The following is a 17,063-nucleotide window of genomic DNA, read 5'->3' as shown; positions in this document are numbered from 1 at the left end:
TTCTATAGCAACATTTTAATGATGCCGTGAACAAATTGTCCGGTCTATTGCCCCCAACATGCCCGATCTACTGATCAGCTTTTTATCATTGACAGGTTATCAGACACGTAGGAAGATGTCTGGTGATTGAAAAGGAGAAGGTCAAGCTAAGACTCGTTGATGACCATGTAGTGTTATACCGAATAAGTTGTACAACGCTAAAAGTTCCCTACAAGAATTCTGCTAAAATGTAATCAATGTAATCAAGATCAAGTTGGCAAGATGGTAGAATTGATCACTTCTATCAGATGAATTTTTGATCATTGCGTGATCATTTATTTGCCATATCGGGCTGGTCGACCTGCATAAAGCTAAGCATAAGTCTGCAAACTTGAATTTTTAATAACGGACTTAATATTTACCACACGTAAATTAGGCAAAATTGGAGTGCTTATAAATACCTTGGTAGTAAACCCAGTGAGTGGGGAAGAGGGAAGCAAATAAATGAAAAATAAATTCACAGCTTGTAGTACTAAACAAATAAAACAAAAACAACAAAAACCTGCTCTACATTACTTTTAAAAAAATCCATAAAAGTTTTGAGTCTAATAAATTGTTCAGCCTAGTTTTGGCTTTTAATTCTTAAATTGGGCATCTCTAATTTCAATACGGATTCTAAAGGCAATATCATATTTTTATAGATGTCACTGGACTTGCCATTTTAATCAAGTACGCATATTTCTGTTCTGTTGTTAATTCAGCCATACATTTAGAAAGAGATAAAAATTTCTGGAATGGTTTTGTGTTATTGACATGTTTTGCGGCCTCTGTTCTGCATTCTGCACATACTTGTGTGTATAGGGGAACCCGTGCCGAGTGACTCTATCGGCTAAGTGCCTGGACCTTGACCTGCTGTATTGATTATGTTCTATCTCTGGCAGCTTCTCCCAATTACTGACTGAGTTTATTTTGCTGGTTGTCTGACCTGACACTGGATCATTTGTGGACCACACTCCAACTGCCTGTCAGTTAAAGCAAACAGCTACTAATCTTATTCTGTTATTTCAGCTTTACTGCCCACAGTACATCCAATACCGTGACGCCTGCAGTGTTTCACAACTGCTGAGAAAAGATATAGTCATATCAGTAAGCAAAAGCATGTTGTCTATTACAGTTGCGTGTACTGACCAGGAAAACACATCAAGGTGTTGGATGGCAGCTTGAGTATTAAAAGCAAAGGGGGTGCAAAATCAAGTAATTAGGTTGGCAGAACTAAAATTTAGACACATAAAATTGTGAATGCCTTAAGGCCCCTTTTACACTTAATCAGTTGGTCTCAGTTATAACTGAAAGAAAAAGTAATGCCCATGTTTTCCTATGGCACAGTTCCCACTATACATGTCTTAACTGAAATCTTTTTCACAATGCACTGCTATGGAAAAAATGCGTACCAACACATACTAACGCACACTAACGCATACCAACTGATTAAATGTAAAAGGGCCCTCAGGCATGGAGACCGTGGAAATAGATTTGTGTAAAACATGAAAATCACAAAGAATAACAAAACGTATTTTCGATGGCATTTTTACACGAAAATATAATTTAACATTATTTTCACAAAAATGAATGCAATTAATTTGCATTCCTCAAGCCAAATACTTGTTTTGTTTTAATACTCGAATTTCCTATAAACTAAACCAGCCTCTCCTACAGCTCCTTTTGTGCATTGGCCCTGTAGCAAGGACTTATGGGAGCTCAGTCTGGGCAGGAGGAGGAGGAGGTTACTAGCCATTGATTTCAGAGGCAGAGGGGAGGAGAAAGGAGGAGAGGGGACTGAATTTACACACAGGCAAGCTGATAGCATCTCCAGCCCTCAGCCCATGACAATGTGACAAACAGAACATGGGTGCCTCATTGTATCACAGGAATAAATAATCATAAACTTTTGAAGCTGTTTGCAGCTAGATATGCTGTGTAAACTATCTAAACTTTAGATAAGATATATAGACAAGTTACTTGTTATAGTTAGTTTTTCATCTCGGATCCGCTTTAAAACACGTAGAGTGTGAACTGAGCCCTAGGAAAAGATGGGCATTACTTCAGAAAATCAGTTTACTTTCAGTTATAATTGAGAGCACTGATTAAGTGTAAAAGGAGCCTCAGTGTTAGCATTCATAAGGGAGGGTAGTGTGAGAATAGGATAAGATAGTCCTACAGTAAAATATCAGTAACATCACCAATATTCTACTATTGATAAAAGGTGATCGGTAATTTTACCGACCACCTCGGGGATCGGTAATATTACCCATATTCTACTATCTTCAATATCTCACGCCTGACATGTTTCACTTTTACATGTACACCATGGAAATATTCCCAGGGACAGGAAATGAGGGGCAACAATAAAATCTCGATGGAAAGGGCATTACTCGTCCCCACTTAATATAAATGAGAAAAAAATACAGGTTTGAACCCACCTCCCCAGCCTATTCTCCAATCCACTACACTGTTTCTCAAATGACATCCCATCCAGACTAATCCAGGCCAAGCTCAGAACTGTGCATCATCCCCTCTCCCAGCATTGGTCCACCTTAAGCCCGCCCCAGATGACCCAACCAATGGTCAGAAAGGGAGGGAAGTTTCAAACACTATATATGTTTGTCTTTACCGTTTCATTCATTTATGCTTGATAAAGCAGTAGTGCTCCCCAGTGAAATGTGTCGCAATAAAGATTTCAAACACAGCCTTTGCATATCATTGCGGCTAACACCGCCTTGCTTTGCTAGCTGTTTTTATCTCCTACTACACTCATAGCCGGGGAATCAGGCTCGTACCAGCCGAGCACAGAAAAACGTTTACACGCCCAACGCAGCATGTTCCAAAAAACCACTGTGGAATCCCGACTGGATCACCATCCAAGACCGTGAGGATATCCGTGCAAGCCAGGTCCCCAGCATAAGAGGGACACAAGCGTGACAGCTGGCATACCTGTATAGGTTTCTCCAGCCTCGACAACCAGATGAGACCTTTCCTATAGGGGCTAGAGCCCTCACCGACTAGTATCGCAGTGTGCGCTTTTTCTTCTTTTTGTCTCCATGCCCAGCACTGTTCTATACAGTTAGCAGCAACTATGATACAAGAGGACCCGCAGATCGCACTCTGAAAAAACTCTACTACCAGAACCCACAGATCTTCACATTGAAATGCGTCACTTTTAAATGTACACCATGCATCCCAAAAACATACAGATAAGTTAATTGGCTTCCCTCTAAAATTGACCCTAGACTATGAAACATGCACTACATGATACACACATAGACATATTACTATGGTAGGGACCAGATTGTGAGCCCCTCTGAGGGACAGTTAGTGACAAGACAATATACTCTGTACAGCGCTGCGTAATATGTCGGCGCTATATAAATACTTAAATAAATAAATAAATGAAAATATTCCCAGGGACAGGAAATGAGGGGCAACAATAAAATATTGATGGAAAGGTTATTATTCTTCTCTACTCAATATAAATGAGGAAAAACAAGCCTAAAATTAGTATATGGAAGCCCTGACAGTTCTGTTATGAATAATTTAACTTTAATCTGAGTATTTCAAAGCAGCTGTGCAGTAAACTTACTTAACAACCATAAAGGCAGGTAAACATTATAAGTGCTGTCAAAACACAAACACATGATAAATTACTCCTCCCCTGTCTCCATTCCTCTTATCCTTCTGAGACTACACGTGTATAGACCCTGTCCTGATCAGCATGCCTAACAGTTCAGGACTTTGTAAAAAGTTGTAAGTTACACTTTTCATTCCTGCTGGTGCACTTTTTTTTAATCGTCAATTAAGACCTGACTGTTATGCTGGGAATACTCCTGTTTGACGGCTTGATAGGTAATTTCCGACAGGTCCGATCTGATTTTAATCTTTTTTTTTTCTCTGATCGGTTGTCTTATAGAAGTGAATGGAAATTGAACAGAAAAACGATCAGAAAATCAATCAGCGGTTCGATCGGCCAGTAGATTTGCTGAAAAAAACTCATTGTGTATTCCCAGTAGTGTTGGGCGAACATCTAGATGTTCGGGTTCGGGCCGAACAGGCCGAACATGGCCGAGATGTTCGGGTGTTCGACCCGAACTCCGAACATAATGGAAGTCAATGGGGACCCGAACTTTTGTGCTTTGTAAAGCCTCCTTACATGCTACATACCCCAAATTTACAGGGTATGTGCACCTTGGGAGTGGGTACAAGAGGAAAAAAAAATTAGCAAAAAGAGCTTATAGTTTTTGAGAAAATCGATTTTAAAGTTTCAAAGGGAAAACTGTCTTTTAAATGCGGGAAATGTCTGTTTTCTTTGCACAGGTAACATGCTTTTTGTCGGCATGCAGTCATAAATGTAATACATATAAGAGGTTCCAGGAAAAGGGACCGGTAACGCTAACCCAGCAGCAGCACACGTGATGGAACAGGAGGAGGGTGGTGCAGGAGGAGAAGGCCACGCTTTGAGACACAACAACCCAGGCCTTGCATGAGGACAAGAAGCGTGCGGATAGCAATTTGCATTTTGTCGCCATGCAGTCATAAATGTAATACAGATGAGAGGTTCAATAAACAGGGACCGGAAACGCTAACCCATCACAGATGTTCATTGTTCATGTTACTTGGTTGGGGTCCGGGAGTGTTGCGTAGTCGTTTCCAATCCAGGATTGATTCATTTTAATTTGAGTCAGACGGTCTGCATTTTCTGTGGAGAGGCGGATACGCCGCCGATCTGTGACGATGCCTCCGGCAGCACTGAAACAGCGTTCCGACATAACGCTGGCTGCCGGGCAAGCCAGCACCTCTATTGCATACATTGCCAGTTTGTGCCAGGTGTCTAGCTTCGATACCCAATAGTTGAAGGGTGCAGATGGATTGTTCAACACAGCTACGCCATCTGACATGTAGTCCTTGACCATCTTCTCCAGGCGATCGGTGTTGGAGGTGGATCTGCACGCTTGCTGTTCTGTGTGCTGCTGCATGGGTGTCAGAAAATTTTCCCACTCCAAGGACACTGCCGATACCATTCCCTTTTGGGCACTAGCTGCGGCTTGTGTTGTTTGCTGCCCTCCTGGTCGTCCTGGGTTTGCGGAAGTCAGTCTGTCGGCGTACAACTGGCTAGAGGAGGGGGAGGATGTCAATCTCCTCTCTAAAGTCTCCACAAGGGCCTGCTGGTATTCTTCTTTTTTGACCTGTCTGGCTCTTTCTTCAAGCAGTTTTGGAACATTGCGTTTGTACCGTGGATCCAGAAGGGTATAAACCCAGTAATTGGTGTTGTCCAGAATGCGCACAATGCGTGGGTCGCGTTCAATGCAGTCCTAGGCCGAAGAGGTCATAGCCTAGGGTCACAAAACCTGTTTATTTGGGCAATTTCAATGGTGGCGAGTCTGACGTACATAAATCGCAGCAATGGCCGTTAGCAACGTCTGAATCTCACGAAATGTCTCATGCAGGTAGAAGACATATTGTTAGACTTGGGCTCCAAAGATGGGTTCCCTACATCTCTGCAAACCAGAGTTACAGGGCTCCAAATTTGGTAAAATCCCCCATAGGATTTCATTGCCTCCCTATTTCACTTTCCAAAATCTCACATCTTTTCAAAGGGCAATGGCTCAGCAGTACCACATTTTCTAGCATTGTAGGGACCCTTAGGGGGAACATGACTGGTGAGTTTCGGGCCCCTAGGCTGAAGAGGTCATAGCCTAGGGTCACAAAAACCTGTTTATTTGGGCTATTTCAATGGTAGTGATGGTGGCGTACATAAATCGCAGCAATGGCCGTTAGCAAAGTCTGAATCTCACGAAATGTCTCATGCAGGTAGAAGACATATTGTTAGACTTGGATTCCAAAGATGGGGTCCCTACATCTCTGCAAACCAGAGTTACAGGGGTCCAAAATTGGTAAAATCCCCCATAGGATTTCATTGCCTCCCTATTTCACTTTCCAAAATCTCACATCTTTTCAAAGGGCAATGGCTCAGCAGTACCAAATTTTATAGCATTGTAGGGACCCTTTAGGGGGAACATGACTGGTGAGTTTCGGGCCCCTAGGCCAAAGAGGTCATAGCCTAGGGTCACAAAAACCTGTTTATTTGGGCTATTTCAATGGTAGTGATGGTGGCGTACATAAATCTCAGCCATGGCCGTTAGCAACGTCTGAATCTCACAAAATGTCTCATGCAGGTAGAAGACATATTGTTAGACTTGGATTCCAAAGATGGGGTCCCTACATCTCTGCAAACCAGAGTTACAGGGGTCCAAAATTGGTAAAATCCCCCATAGGCTTTCATTGGGCCTCCTATTTACCGTTCCAAAATCTCACACCATTTCAAAGGGCAATGGCTCAGCAGTGGCAAAACTCACCAGTCATGATCCCCCTAAGGGTCCCTACAATGCTAGAAAATTTGGTACTGCTGAGCCATTGCCCTTTGAAAAGATGTGAGATTTTGGAAAGTGAAATAGGGAGGCAATGAAATCCTATGGGGGATTTTACCAATTTTGGACCCCTGTAACTCTGGTTTGCAGAGATGTAGGGACCCCATCTTTGGAATCCAAGTCTAACAATATGTCTTCTACCTGCATGAGACATTTCGTGAGATTCAGACTTTGCTAACGGCCATTGCTGCGATTTATGTACGTCACCATCACTACCATTGAAATAGCCCAAATAAACAGGTTTTTGTGACCCTAGGCTATGACCTCTTCGGCCTAGGGGCCCGAAACTCACCAGTCATGTTCCCCCTAAGGGTCCCTACAATGCTAGAAAATTTGGTACTGCTGAGCCATTGCCCTTTGAAAAGATGTGAGATTTTGGAAAGTGAAATAGGGAGGCAACGAAATCCTATGGGGGATTTTACCAATTTTGGACCCCTGTAACTCTGGTTTGCAGAGATGTAGGGACCCCATCTTTGGAATCCAAGTCTAACAATATGTCTTCTGCCTGCATGAGACATTTCGTGAGATTCAGACTTTGCTAACGGCCATTGCTGCGATTTATGTACGTCACCATCACTACCATTGAAATAGCCCAAATAAACAGGTTTTTGTGACCCTAGGCTATGACCTCTTCGGCCTAGGGGCCCGAAACTCACCAGTCATGTTCCCCCTAAGGGTCCCTACAATGCTAGAAAATTTGGTACTGCTGAGCCATTGCCCTTTGAAAAGATGTGAGATTTTGGAAAGTGAAATAGGGAGGCAATGAAATCCTATGGGGGATTTTACCAATTTTGGACCCCTGTAACTCTGGTTTGCAGAGATGTAGGGACCCCATCTTTGGAATCCAAGTCTAACAATATGTCTTCTACCTGCATGAGACATTTCGTGAGATTCAGACTTTGCTAACTGCCATTGCTGCGATTTATGTACGTCACCATCACTACCATTGAAATAGCCCAAATAAACAGGTTTTTGTGACCCTAGGCTATGACCTCTTCGGCCTAGGGGCCCGAAACTCACCAGTCATGTTCCCCCTAAGGGTCCCTACAATGCTAGAAAATTTGGTACTGCTGAGCCATTGCCCTTTGAAAAGATGTGAGATTTTGGAAAGTGAAATAGGGAGGCAATGAAATCCTATGGGGGATTTTACCAAATTTGGAGCCCTGTAACTCTGGTTTGCAGAGATGTAGGGAACCCATCTTTGGAGCCCAAGTCTAACAATATGTCTTCTACCTGCATGAGACATTTCGTGAGATTCAGACGTTGCTAACGGCCATTGCTGCGATTTATGTACGTCAGACTCGCCACCATTGAAATTGCCCAAATAAACAGGTTTTGTGACCCTAGGCTATGACCTCTTCGGCCTAGGACTGCATTGAACGCGACCCACGCATTGTGCGCATTCTGGACAACACCAATTACTGGGTTTATACCCTTCTGAATCCACGGTACAAACACAATGTTCCAAAACTGCTTGAAGAAAGAGCCAGACAGGTCAAAATGGAAGAATACCAGCAGGCCCTTGTGGAGACTTTAGAGAGGAGATTGACATCCTCCCCCTCCTCTAGCCAGTTGTACGCCGACAGACTGACTTCCGCAAACCCAGGACGACCAGGAGGGCAGCAAACAACACAAGCCGCAGCTAGTGCCCAAAAGGGAATGGTATCGGCAGTGTCCTTGGAGTGGGAAAATTTTCTGACACCCATGCAGCAGCACACAGAACAGCAAGCGTGCAGATCCACCTCCAACACCGATCGCCTGGAGAAGATGGTCAAGGACTACATGTCAGATGGCGTAGCTGTGTTGAACAATCCATCTGCACCCTTCAACTATTGGGTATCGAAGCTAGACACCTGGCACAAACTGGCAATGTACGCAATAGAGGTGCTGGCTTGCCCGGCAGCCAGCGTTATGTCGGAACGCTGTTTCAGTGCTGCCGAAGGCATCGTCACAGATCGGCGGCGTATCCGCCTCTCCACAGAAAATGCAGACCGTCTGACTCAAATTAAAATGAATCAATCCTGGATTGGAAACGACTACGCAACACTCCCGGACCCCAACCAAGTAACATGAACAATGAACATCTGTGATGGGTTAGCGTTTCCGGTCCCTGTTTATTGAACCTCTCATCTGTATTACATTTATGACTGCATGGCGACAAAATGCAAATTGCTATCCGCACGCTTCTTGTCCTCATGCAAGGCCTGGGTTGTTGTGTCTCAAAGCGTGGCCTTCTCCTCCTGCGCCACCCTCCTCCTGTTCCATCATGTGTGCTGCTGCTGGGTTAGCGTTACCGGTCCCTTTTCCTGGAACCTCTTATATGTATTACATTTATGACTGCATGCCGACAAAAAGCATGTTACCTGTGCAAAGAAAACAGACATTTCCCGCATTTAAAAGACAGTTTTCCCTTTGAAACTTTAAAATCGATTTTCTCAAAAACTATAAGCTCTTTTTGCTAAAAATGTTTTCCTCTTGTACCCACTCCCAAGGTGCACATACCCTGTAAATTTGGGGTATGTAGCATATAAGGAGGCTTTACAAAGCACGAAAGTTCGGGTCCCCATTGACTTCCATTATGTTCGGAGTTCGGCCATGTTCGGCCCGAACCCGAACATCTAGATGTTCGCCCAACACTACACGTGACCCGTTTGGCCAATCACAGCGCTAGCCGAACGTTCGGGTAACGTTCGGCCATGCGCTCTTAGTTCGGCCATATGGCCGAACAGTTTGGCCGAACACCATCAGGTGTTCGGCCGAACCCGAACATCACCCGAACACTGTTCGCCCAACACTAATTCCCAGCATAAGGTGGCATTACCCAAAACCGAGTGAGTAGATGATGATGCTATATATGATTGCTGAAATTATAGGTTATAAAGTGACATCTCATCTTCCATTTATGTAGGTGTCATAAATTTACTGATGTGATAGTCAACTGCAAGCTGTAGCAATCAAGTAGGAATAAATGGTAAGGCAGTTTTCATATCTTTTTATAAGATTTTCAATGCCTTTGTTATAGTAGCATCACACTCTTTCCTATGGGTTGGAGGAATTGGGGGGGGGGGGGGGGGGGGAGCTTCATCTCAATGCTGCTGCACAGACAGTTACCGGCATTCTGCAGTCACGTGACAAGCTGTGCAGAGAGAAAAGAGGCTAATCTGAGAGATGCAATTTAAATTACACAGAAAGAATACCTTGGCCCATATACAATTAACTTTTTCACCTGAGTCTTCTCCTAGGATATTGCCACATCTTGCCAATAAAATGCTTTTATCATCAAGTTAAAATATAATCAAAATAAATTTAATAGTACTTTTTCATCTACTTTTTGATACTTTTTCAAGTGTTGAAAAGCTGTTTTAAAAAGAAGGCTACAAAGAAGTATAGGAAAAAACTCAGGAGAAAAAGTTAACTGCATATGGGTCATTGTGTGGTAGATACATACAAATGATTGTTACTTACTGGATGTTCCTTTTAATTAGCATGAGAGGGGCTATGAAAAAGTCTTATGTTAATATCTACTTATACATAAATACTTTACAACAAAACCACTGACCAGTGATGCTCGGATACCCCTTTTCAAAATCCGGATCCGATTCGGATCCGGATACCCCGATATCCGATCCGGGTCGGATATCCGAGTTAAAAATTTTCCGATTCGAATGCAAATCGGATATCCGACCACAGTTTCCGGGCTATCCGGGCAAATTCGGATATCCGGATAGAAAAACCGGAAGTGGCCTTTAAATTGCTTTAAAAACGTTTTTAGGGTATATGAGGCATGTAGCATCATTATTTTGTAAAGGGGAACACTAATTGATGATGTGGGGACTTAAAATCCCCCCCCCCCCCCCCCAAACAAAAAATAGCTGTAAATTAACATCAGGCCTAGGTTCCAGACAGCAGTCGTGCAGCCCACATTGTGTCCAGAGTACAACAGCACAACTGGGACATGACAGTTTTAACCTCAGACACCTCCAAAAAATTACGCAGCAATTGTGTTTTGGGTTAAATATAGGTGGTATCAGTGGCTTGTGGCACCCTGACAGTGGGAGCTGCACAGGCAGCAGGAGCAGGGCAATGCAGCAGCAGCAGCAGGTGTAACATGTGCCAGGAGCATGCCGGATGTGGCACGTGCCAAGTGCCAGTCAGACAGCAGAGGAGAAGACACTAGTGCACACTAACTGTCACACTGGCACTGCTCACAGCACAGCAGTTCTGTAGAAAGCTAACACAGTAGTACTACTACTCTAACAACTACTAGCACTGACTGCAGTACTACAGTACTAACTAAACAATAGAAGAATCTAGCTAAACAATAGAACAGGTGTGACTAGATTACAGAGAGCAGATACAGGACAGGTATAGCAGTAAAGCTGGGCCTGCTAACTACAAAATAGTACAATAATCTATCTAACACAGAAGTAGTACAGTAGAGTAGGACAGGTGAGAGCACAGATAAGGTAACTAGTAGAGACTAGAGCACAGAGCAGGGCAGGCTGCCTTGCCTAGGCACAGGGCCTAGCTGCTGGCTGCAGCTACAGCAGCACCAGTGACAGTCTCCCTCCCTAGTCCCTAATCACACAAACTAAACTGTCTAAAATACAATTTATCTACAATACAAAGCAATATAGGTGAATATCAATTGTTGGAGTGTAAAAACGCTAGGTGTATTGAACAATAAATGCACTTGCACAGACAAAAAGCACTGGAGCAGTCTCTCAGTACAGTCAGTCAGTAAGTCGCAAGCAGGACGAGTGAGGCAACATGGCGCCCGTTATTTATAGAGGGGGGCTTGGCCAGGCTCCCCCTCTGTGATTGGCTGCAGTCAGAGGGCTGGGAGCCCTCTGATTCGCTTGTAAGAACTCGAGGTGACGTCTGACGTGACGCTATCCGAGCGGATGACGCTATCCGAGCTCGGATAGCTAGGTTATCTCCGGATAGCTGATTGCTATCCGAGTGCGCTCGGATAGCACAGCCCGGATAGCTAATACTATTCGAGCTCGGTGAGCAGGAGAGCATATACCGTATATATATATATATGTACCGTATATATATATATATATATATATATATATATATATATGTATATATATATATATGTATACATATATATAGAGGCAAGGAAAAATAAGGTTGAAAATGCCAGACAAAAAAACCCCCAAACCCTGCATAGGAATTTAGCTAGTGTACACTGAACGGGAAAAAAAAAAAGGACATGTCAATGTCACAGCACAAAACGCATTTGGATAAAGCACAGCAGTCATCAACAACAGCATGTACATTGCTAAACAATCTCTTCTGCCCCATATGAATGCATTTATTTTGTCACTGTGGGTGAGTGAGGATTATTCAGCTGTAGGGTGCTACACTCTCTGGCAGGTTATCCTGGTAGGCTGATACAGAGAAGGCTTTTAAAGCAATGTGTGTTTGCCATGATGGAAGTAATGTATGGCATGAACACAATAAAAGATGTTCAAAAAACAGCGTTGTGAAAATAATGCCCTAAGCTTCCCGTAGACTCACTCATTTTAAAGTACAATATGAGCCCATAAAATATCAAACCAATTTTGTAAGCTGTTGCTCCCTGTAATAGGAGGGCCTAGAAACCTAATGTAGACTATTGTTGTTTTTTTATTACATATCGTTTTTTAAGCCTCAATTTTTTTCAACCATTGTCTAGTAGCCAAACTGTAAGACTTATTTGTTGTTTTTTGAAGTTTTCTTTTTCCTGTTTTTTTTTTTCTAAAATCTGTCTTGTTTTCAAAAGCATTTCCTAGCCATACATGTGTCAATCTCAGACCAATATACTTTATTTTTTAAATTATTATGTCAGTTTAAAGGTGGCCATACACTGGTCAATTTTTTATTCAGTGATTGTTACAACCGATAAATGAATCAAATAAATCAAAAATTGAGTCGTCATTTTGATGTAGAATCGATTCATGTCGGCCCATATCTAATCAATTTCTTAAAATAAATTGATCGAGCATGTCTGGTAATTTCAATCGATGGATCAAGATCAAGAGCTTTTCATTTTGTATTTGATCGACCTTTACTCGATCTGATTCATCAGGGTGCTTATTTTGTGATAGAAAATAGCTTCCGATCGATTAAAGGTGGAAAAATGGAACAAAAATCGACCCTTGTGAAAGGGCAAAAAATCGATTCATGTTCTATCGATTCATTTATTTTGAATCGATTCTGAGAATCGATAGGTCAATTAATCGTTTGATAATTGACTAGTTTATTAGCAGCATTAAATTAAATTAAAAATAGAAAAAAAGAAAATTAAAAATGTAAATTCGTGCAGGTTAAAGCTGGCCATACACTCCTCATTTTTCTCATTTGTTTCCTTGCAAATTTGATTCATCTGCCGGGAATCGATTCCCCGAAATGTCATATGGATCGATTTTTGTCAGTCAATGCTGACACTATCCCCTGGGTTGCGATCACATGTCCTATCATGTGATCGGAACTCAGAAGAAGATGTCGGCATTACAGCACCGTGGGTGGAGGAGATGGGAGGAGAAGCTGATCCAGCCATCAGGTACCGATAAATAGGCAAGCTCCTGGTGCCACTCTGCATACCCTGCCAAGCTGGGGAAGGTACAGTTCCCCTGCGGCAGAAAAAATAGGCCCTGCAGCACACATATAGCTTTGCTATATGTGGCTGCTAAAGATAGGGCCGTGCCGAGGCGAGAGAGGCTCCAGCCTCAGGGCGCAGTGTAGGAGGGGGTGCACAACTAGGGATGGTCGGAAATGTCGATTTCTGATTCTGCAGAAACTCCGATTTCTGCCAAAGCCGATTACCGATTTCACGAATTTCCAAACTGGTTTCCAATTTCCGAGTAGTGTTTTTTTGGTCACTTTTTTGCATTCTCTGATTGGCCAAATACTTCCGAGTTGACTCTGCATTCTCTGATTGGTCCAATGCTTCCGAGTTCTGTGATTGGGGTAAAATTACCTTGTTGTGGTAATGCAGTATTTCTTCAGAAATCCGATTTCCGATCGGTTTCCGATTTCCGAGTAGATTTTGTTGTTGTTATTTTTTGTATTCTCTGATTGGTCAAATACTTTCAAGTTGTTTCTGCATTCTCTGATTGGTCTATTGATCTCGAGTTCTGTGATTGGACTAACATTACCGAATTGCAGTAATGCAGTATTTCTGCAAAAATCTGATTTCCGAGTTCCGGTTTCCGATTTCCGATCGGAAAATCAGATTTCTGATCGGAAATTCGGAAATTTAAATTCCGCAAAATCCGAATGAGTATCCCTATGCATAACTCACTCAGCTATCATTCCCCTATCCCCCTATAGAGAGAAATAAGAAAAGGGGATACATGGAAGTGACTGCAAGCCAGATAAGTAGAGATTAAGGTGTTGGGGTTTGGGGTCCCTTTTAGTCTAATAGCAATCAGTGTGTGCCGGTTGCGGTGGGAAGGATGGAGGGGTGCACTTTGGCGTCTCAGCCTTGGGTGCTGGAGGACCTTGTCCCGGCTCTGGCTAAAGGGTTAAAGACACAGCCAGTAGTGATGAAATCATCATTATCATATACACCACAAGCCCTGCCAAATCACCCTGACTGCCGGACTTTACCTAAAATAATAGTTGTCCTTACGATGCCCTCATATTCCTTAATGACTACCAATTATCCAAATAGGATTGCACGCTACCATCACTCCCCAAAAAATGACTCTTTAATCCAGTTTCTGATTTTATCCTGGACAGTTATTGCATTATTGTTGAAAATATATTATTTGTCAGGCGGGTGACCTGCAATGCCCATGTTATCTAATCTCTGCACAGACCATAATTGAGCACATGCAGCAGGTTTGACAAGGCTAGATAATATGGAGGAACACAAATGGATTCTAGGAAACCCATTTGCATTTTTCAAAACCTTGTCTTAATTACACCACTAATTAAATAGCTGCCTGAACTTCATTTACAAGAACTAGAGAAAGCAACAATTAACATTGCCTGTAAAGAATAACTCATCATAATGCTGAGAATAATTAAGGCTCTAGCAGAATACTTGTGATACCCTTTAAATTAAAGAGGAACTCGAAACGAGGCCTCCTTCTGACGGATGGTGAAACAGCGCTTCTAACGCACGGTTTAGGGTGCGTTCCCACTATGCGTGTTGCATTGTGGCAGAGCCAGTTCTAGCTACAATGGGGCCCCCAAGGGCAAATGTAGTCCGCCCCCCTAGTATAGTAAGCGTTTTATGGGGTAAGTGAATCCGTCTGAAGATATATTTTGGGAGTAATGAAGTTAGATAAGCCGACCAATGGCCATTCAAATAGCTTGATTGAAAGCGGTTTTGACCAATGGGAGAGTGGGGAAAAAGGGTGGTACAGGAAACATGAGAACCACCCCTCACATAGGGCCTGATTCACAAAGCGGTGATAACTCAGTTATCACGCCTAAAAGACTTTAGGCATGATAACCTTTGCACCACACTGGTGAAAAGCCAGTTTAGGCGTGATAAGTTTAGGTGTGATAAGTTTAGGTGTGATAAGTTTAGGCATGCTAAGTTTAGATAAGTGTAGATAGCGTGCAAAGTCCCGCACAAAAAGCAGCACCATTAAACTCTATGCGAAGTGCACCAGACTTTGCTAGCGCAAAACTTTTGATCAGCTGTGCACTGTGGTGCTAACGCAGTTGGTGCTTAAACTTATCATGCCTAAACTTATCACACCTAAACTTATCACACCTAAACTTATCATGCCTAAACTTAGTTTAGGCGTGATAAAGGGCTTTTCACCAGGGTGCTAACTGTTAGCACCACTTTGTGAATCAGGCCCTTAAGAGTATATAAGACTGGTCTGAGAACAGGCTCACTTCATTGCTGACTGAGCAGGAGAGCACATAGCTCTCATTTATTATTTTTCTTATGTGATGTGTTTACAATGCTGTTTCTTTCTAATGCCCTAGCACCCTAGCACTGAGCTCTTTTTCCCTGACGACGGCTCCATTTAGGGAGTTGAAACATGTTGGATTGGTGGGTTTTTTTTTCTTTAATGTAAGAAAGTAATATTGCAATTTAGTCAAGGCTTAGGACTTGGAGCATTTAGTTATCTAGCCTGTGGGTTTACATACTCCACTAAAATAGTGAAATCCTGCCTTGATACATTTTTTGTAATGAAGCATCTAATTGTGATATTACAAACATATAAGTAAAAGTTACATTTTATTATATACTTCTGAAAGGATCAGTTTTTTGTATCCCCCAGTATAGTAGTCAGATGTGCCCCTAACAACACTTACACTCACAGTTTAATAGCCAGATTCCCCGCAGTATGGTAGCCGGATGTTCTCTCCCCCCTTCCCAATATAGTAGTTAGATGTGCTCCCCTCTCCCTAGTATATTTAGATATGCCCCCTCCCCCCATATAGTAGCCAGATGTGTGTTCCCCCCTCAAGTATACTGACCAGATGTGACTCCTAATGACCTACCCCACCCCCAGTGTTGCAAAGAGCAGTGGGAAGAAGCAGATTTATATTTTCTAATATACCGACTGATACTTTTATTTCATTTCTGGTGTTTTGTTGCAGACTTGATGGGATTGAACGAGAGCGCTTCTTTTCTTTTGGAATGTTAGATTGTGAACCCCGCTGAGATTTAGTTAATGCTGCAGAGAACCTGTCAGCGCAGTGGATGGGTGTAATACGAATAAATAAACGATGTTCATCCTTCAGCCTGTACATTTCATACCGCCGTACTATGAAATTTCTCGCTTATTGATGGCCGCCAGAAGACGCCTCCTTTAATACCGACAAATATTTCACGTTTCGCGGAACTTTAAGTAAAACCCATTTCACAGCACGGAAGCCAGGAGACATGCTGCTTTGCAAGGGGGGGACTGGTAATTTCAAAGCCTCCGAAGCTGCAGGGATCATCGCTACCTACCTGCTTAAGTATTTAACTTTGCTGAAAAAAAATAAATTCCACTGCTTAACGTTGGTGCGGCGTGCTGAATCCCATTAAATGTACTGAGCTGGGAACTGGAACAGAGAATAAATGCTATGGAGGAATCCCGGGAGGATTTCAGCTCAGCAAAAGAGAACGTGAGGCTGTCATTCCTCCGTCTCCTTCTCCCGCGCTGAGACGCATGATCCTAAGCCAGACACTCGCGCTGAACAAAACGCTTAATCACCAGTCTTAAGGATGCATCTGTTCCCCCTGGAGAGAAGTGCTGTTCATTTATGCTTGTTTACAATATGTTTCTAAACATTAGTGGACGGGGATAGATTACCTCTCTTTACTTTTACATGAATAGTATCGGCTGCGTCTATCTGTAATGACCACTTACCTGCCTGTGCAGGTTTATCAATGAGTGATACGAAGGAGGCACTCAAATGGCGTTTAAACTTGTGTTTATTAAATCTCAGCAGTTACATAGTTACATAGTTATTTTGGTTGAAAAAAGACATACGTCCATCAAGTTCAACCAGTAATTACCCAGCATGTTTCGGGGTTACCCCCTTCACAGGGCTGGATTTCCCATATGGCACTTTAGGCACATGCCTAAAGGTGGCTTGTGTAAGAGAGGCGCCCCCCCCTCCTGAAATCACTGACCTCGGGAGCATACAGTC

At 42.8% G+C, this 17,063-nt stretch overlaps 1 long non-coding RNA gene across 1 annotated transcript; it reads left to right on the top strand.

Moving 5' to 3' along the window:
- The first annotated feature begins 1,059 nt into the window (after window positions 1-1,059).
- On the top strand, window positions 1,060-16,163 carry LOC137531973 (uncharacterized). The gene is made up of 3 exons (XR_011023826.1): window positions 1,060-1,125; window positions 9,367-9,429; window positions 16,023-16,163. It is a non-coding gene; the product is annotated as an uncharacterized lncRNA (long non-coding RNA).
- Window positions 16,164-17,063: the final 900 nt, after the last annotated feature.

This window comes from Hyperolius riggenbachi, chromosome 9 (genome assembly GCF_040937935.1).
Source record: "Hyperolius riggenbachi isolate aHypRig1 chromosome 9, aHypRig1.pri, whole genome shotgun sequence".
Lineage (NCBI taxonomy): Eukaryota > Metazoa > Chordata > Amphibia > Anura > Hyperoliidae > Hyperolius > Hyperolius riggenbachi.
The sequence above is the reverse complement of the archived record's forward strand: the minus strand, read 5'-3'. Positions and strand labels throughout refer to the sequence as shown.